Here is a 5,627-nt window from a genome sequence, read left to right as displayed (position 1 = left end):
TAATGAATTAAGTGTTGATATATATATATATATATATAATATATATGATATATATTGAAAAGTTATATAGCTATTTTAAAAGAGTAAAAGTTTGTAACAACATGGTATGGTGTATGGACAAATACCTTCCTAGAGCACAAACCCTGGAAAGCTGGCAATCATATTTTTCAGACTCCCTTGCAGCTAGTGTTCACGAATTGACTTAAGTGTAGCCAATTAAATGCATTTATTTGAGGAGTTAAGTGGAAGTCACACTTCTGTGACTTTTGTGATTTCTGGTGGTAGGCATAATGTCTGTGCATGTGTGTGTGTGTGTGTGTGTGGTGGGGGACAATGTTAGCAGAGGTCCCAATGAAATTGCTCTGAAGCCAACAGTTCCGGTGGTAATTCTCCAGCCCCTGGATCACGTCTCACAAGGGATTACAGCAATCCCAGTGGCAGCTTCCTGACCCACCACCTTCCTGACTGGCTATGCTAACAGCTTCCCTGGCTGCTCAGTTTTGCAGTGTTGTTCATCCCTGGAGATCCAGCCTAGAGCCTATTTTGCAATTCTTCCAACAATTTTGTAAGCACCAAAGTCTTTTCATTAAATCTCTTTCTGCTTAACATAGCTTGAGCAACTTCTGTTATTGGCAACTGAAGCCTGACTGATGTACATTGGAAATCATGCCGATACTATAAAACTCTACATATTGTGTGATCACAATCAAGTAAAACAACAAAACTGTATATAGAGAAGTACCAGGAGGATATTCTTCAAAGTGTTGGTAGTGAGTATCTTTGGGTAGTAAAACTGTGAATGATTGTTCAATTTACATTTCACTGCCTCCATGTTTTTCTTTTTTAAAAACAGCTTTGTTAAGATATAATCACATACCATGTAATCTACCTATTTAAAATATGCTAGGCGATGGTTTTTAGTCTATTCACAGACATGGGCAATGATCATTACAGTCTGTTTTAGAACATTTTCATCCCATCAAAAAGAAACCCCATTAGCTATTAACTCTATCCTTCGTCTCTACCACTGGCCCTAAGTAACCGCTAATCTACTTTCCATCTCTATGGATTTCCCTATTCTGGAATTTCATATGAATTGAATCATATGGTATGTGGTCTTATGTATCTAGTTTATTTCACTTAGCATAACGTTTCCACAGTTCATCCATGTTGTAGTGTATATCAGTACTTCATTCCTTTTAAATTACCCAATAATATTCCACTGTATGGATAAGACCACATTTTTTTAATATATTCATCTATTGATGAACATTTGAGTTGTTTCCAACTCTTGGCTAGGGTGAATAATGCTGCTATATCCCTCCAACTTGTTTTTTGTCTTATAATATTTTACGATAAATGTTCAGTAAATTTTACAACAAGGAAAAACCAGCCTGGGTAGTACCCAACTAGTATTTTGAGTTTGGTGTTAAGAAGAGGACAAGGGGGGGCTGGCCGAGTGGCGTGTTGGTTAAGAGCTGGCTTGGGATGCCAGAGGGCCCCGGTTCGGATCCCACATATGAGGGCCAGTGACACCGCCCTTCACAGCTAANGTAATAGGTAATAATAATAACAACAGGCAACCCTTAATATAAGGCTGACTATAATATGGGGCTATTATAGTACTTTAAAGACACAAACTCGTTTTATTTAATTAATATAAGGGGTCTATTTTGCAAAGCAAAGCGAACGTTGGGGAAACTTCTCCGGAATCTAAACAAATCTGTAAAAAGAGGCATGCTAATTCATTGGAAGTTTAGTAGAGAAAGTTTCGGAAAGACCAGCGGGCAAGCGGGCGGGCTGGATTGGCCCCCTCCAGCCCGGCCTGGGAGCGCGCTACTGCCACCGCCCCAACTCGGGGCGTGAGCATCTTCCCGCTTCTCGCGGATTCATATATATATGCACATATATATTTGTTTATTTTCTTTTAAAGGCAGGCATGGAAGACGGGTTTCCCGGCCCTTTTGTCTGCGGGAACTCACTCGCCTTTGGGTGAGAAGGAGGCGACGCCCACCGCAGAGGGCCGACCCGTGTCAGAGGTTCCGCGCTCGCCAAAGCCGGACTTCAGATCTGAGTGGCGGCGGGGCCCGGCGCCTGTGGGATCCACGCTCCATCTGGGTAAGCACCGAGGCGCTGGCGGGGCATCCTCGCCAGCCCTCCCCGCCCTGGGCGGAAACTCGGCTTCGGGAGCAGAGGGCCACACGCGGGGACACGACAGCCCAAAGGGGCCCAGCGCCAGGCTTCCGCGTCGCCAGAGGTCTTAATTCCACAGAAGGAATTCATGACTCCTACTCCCAGCGTTGGTTGCGGGCTCCGAAGGGGATTGTTTCGGGCGTACTTTGCGGTGTGGTTCCCGCCTTTCGAAAGCGCGCAGTCTCGGGACCGCCGGTGGGGTCGGTTAGAAGCAGGTCTTGGGCTAGAAGCGGAAGGGGGCGCAATGCGCAAGGCCGCACGAGGATCTCAGTAAGCAGAGAGGGTGGAGGGCTCGGTGAACACCGGCGGATCAGAGCGCACGGGAGGGGTAGTCGGTACATACAGGGGTGAGGGGCGCAGCGCACAGGGAAAGGGAGGCTGCAGAGCACGCGCGCTCAGCGCTCACGGCGGAGGCGCCGTGTACACTGGGGAGCCTCACTGCGCCCTGCGCGCGGGGCATGCGGGGTGCTGGGGCCCATGCTGCCTTGCAGGTCCGGAGGTGTGCGTGCGGTTCACATGCGTGCGTGGGACTGTTGCGGACCTTGTGTCCGTCTCCCGTCCTCCCGCAACTCCCGTCGCTCGTCCTCGGCTCCGCTCTCCCGCCCCCAATTTTTTCCAGTTGGGAGGTAGGGACCAAAGTGGCCGGTTTGTGTCTTTAAAGTACTGGGGGCAGCATGGGACGGGCGGGAGAGAGCGGGACCCGGTGCATGTGGGTGGAGGGATGTGTGGTGGGCGTTAGAGGCCGGTGCTTTCACTAGGGCTTCTCCGAAGCCGCTTGAGCCGACTCCAGCTCGCGCGCACGTAGACAGACCAGATCCGAGAGTGGCATTTTCCCGCGGGCAGTTTAGCTCTCCGAAGTGGTGGTGATGGGGGGGCCCAGGCGTGCTCCCCGATTGGGAAAGAAGGGCCAGCTCCCTCTGTCGTCTCGCGCCCCCTTTTAACTGCTCAGAGACAGAAGTCCTTCCAGGCGCCAGAGCCAATACTCCGGCGGAGGAGGCACGGGGCAGAGCAGTTTTTCGTATACAGCGAAAGACTTTTAAAATTAACACCTTTTCTCCATTCGAGACTATTTTCCCTGGCAAAAGCATCGGTTAGCTGATAAACAACAGGGTCAATTCAAACTGTGCGGCTTATGAATAATTTTGGCCTCAACTCCACCACTGTCTTCATTTTGTAGAGGGTGGAAACAAAATCATCTTGGTTTTTGCACCAACAACGCCCCTTTCGCCCTGCGATGTAGACAGATATTTCACCTCACTGCGGAATTCTCTGTGCTTCTCTTCCCGAAGCTTTTGAACCAGGCGGGCGCCTTCCTCGCTGGACGCGCAGATTTTCACATTCAGGGGAATTTTCGCGTCGCTTTCGTCTGTACGGGAGGGGTGGCCAGGGTACGAGTGTGGTCGTGGCTGGATGGACTCGTGTGATCCCAAGGTCGAAGCCAATTAAACTGCTTTATTATGGTGCTGTGAGAGACCTAGTTTCAACCTTGCGTTGCACTTTGGAGAGTTCCTACCAATTGGCAGGCCCAAAGCTAGGGGAGTAGGAGAGGTGGATATTTGGAAACCTAACTTTTTAGTAAATATGAGCAGGCATTGGGATAAAGGAAACCGCAGAGCTGAACTCGCGGTTCGGTGACAGACAGACTACTAACAGTTCCTGGCGAGGCAACGGGCGCCACGTTCCATTTGTGTCGGAGCCCTAACAGCGGTGACAGCCTCAAACGCATTTTTTTAAAAAGCACTTTAAACAAGGTAGTGAGTACTGCAAAGCTCATACGTGAATTTGCTTTACTTCCTGGATAATCGGGGGCCAGGGAGGAAAAAGATCAGCGCCGGTTTTCCCTATGCACAAATAATTTTAGTGTTTATGGAACTCTACTTAAAGTCATTCACCAGAAAATACCTGCCTGTTTAAGCAACATACAGGGTGCGCCCTTGAAAGCTAATTGACTTATTTATATTTCTGTTCAGCCTGGTGCCTACACCATCATTCCTGGAGAAGCTGTCAACTCTGACAAATGAAGGAAAGTGGAAGCCAGGAAAGCTGCACCTGCAAAAACTGTCGGAATTCCAGGGCCAGCCCCGCCCATCTGTTCTTTAGGAGTACTGTGCTTGGACCCTGCTTGATTGTTTGAGATCTAGCAGTTGAATTATCTGAAAGTAAGCTCCAGAAATGGAAATTCACGCCCAGTATCTTGCACAAACGTTTTAATATCCAAGTGTCCTGGATCCAGACAAGAGGCAAGGGTCCTTCCAGCCGAAGACATAGCAGATCCTGTAGAGGCTGAAAAACCTTCTGTTGTGGGTAAAAAGCAATAATTTAGACAACGCAGAGAAAATTCCTAGCTAGAAGTAAATTTTTTAAAAAGGTTCCAAGCGAAGTCAGAAAATGTATATTTTACAAAATCCTTTGAACGTTGTTTGACAGTAAATGTGTTTTTCTAGTTATGCTTGTTGATCTGAATTTCTCAGTGACCCTTTGCATGTGTAAATCGTGAGATTCGTTCTCAGCAAAGATGACGGATGGATCTTTTAGGAATCCACGCTTTAGAGTTGATTTTCTGGGTTGGCCGTGGAAGCTGCTACACTTTAGATGCTTTATGGGATGGTTGTCAAGAGAACCTTGGGTAAAATTTCTCAGGAGTGTCTCTAAACACATTATTCATAATTAAAAAGTGATTCATAGAAATCACCAGAAAAATTATGGCACGTTATGTTCCAGCATGTTTTTAGGCCATGTGGAATAAATAAAATCATTAAGGTCTGCGTGGGTAATACCGCCTCCCAGCCTTCCTCTGACTGTGCCAGCAGGACCTGCTGTAGCTTCATAGATGTGACAGCAGCCTGGGGGCCATGAGCCAGAGGACGTAGGATTTTTCTCCAGGTAGTTTTCTGTTTTGATCATGCAAAACCATCCCTTTTAAGACTCCTGAATGATATAGTCCATGAGGTGGGTAAAGTAACACTAAAAGGCACATCTTTAAAAACCTTAGGGTTTTTTTTTTTTGGGGAAAACAAAAATTGTGGAAACCCCACAAGAGAGAGTCCAAAAGATAGAAGAACCCATGGGAGCATAGGCCCACCTGGTTAGAGGCCAACTGATGTTCAGTAGGTCTTCTGGCACCTTGGTGAAATTCCCAAGACCAACACCTGCCACCAAACTTTGCTCTGCAGGGAAAAGCAATACACTGTGGCCCCAGGGTTTTTGCAATACAAAGCCCTTCAGCTGGTAGTTATGGGGGGACCACCGCTGCTTCCTCTTCCTGGTAGAGAAGTAGGGCAGGGCTTATCAAGGCTTTTTAGAGGCCTGTACTGGTTAATGGAACTTCTGAAGCCATTGGATTTACAGTCTAACTTTCCTTAGGCATTGGTGGACTATGACAATATGTCAGTTGCTAATATTTATGTGGGAAATTGCCGTTTACTAGGGCACTT

The 5,627-nt window shown here is 47.4% G+C and overlaps 1 long non-coding RNA gene across 1 annotated transcript in view; it reads left to right on the top strand.

Annotated features, from left to right (window-relative positions):
• LOC109391226 (uncharacterized) overlaps positions 1–5,617 on the top strand; it is a 16,629-nt gene extending 11,012 nt beyond the window's left edge. The window contains exons 2-3 of the long non-coding RNA XR_002125756.1: positions 1,934–2,118; positions 4,164–5,617. This is a non-coding gene — a long non-coding RNA (uncharacterized LOC109391226). The remainder of the gene's footprint in view (positions 1–1,933; positions 2,119–4,163) is intronic.
• The last annotated feature ends 10 nt before the right edge of the window (positions 5,618–5,627 follow it).

The sequence above is a fragment of the Hipposideros armiger genome, unplaced genomic scaffold, assembly GCF_001890085.2.
Source record: "Hipposideros armiger isolate ML-2016 unplaced genomic scaffold, ASM189008v1 scaffold_285, whole genome shotgun sequence".
Lineage (NCBI taxonomy): Eukaryota > Metazoa > Chordata > Mammalia > Chiroptera > Hipposideridae > Hipposideros > Hipposideros armiger.
This window is presented reverse-complemented; position numbering and strand designations above follow the sequence as displayed.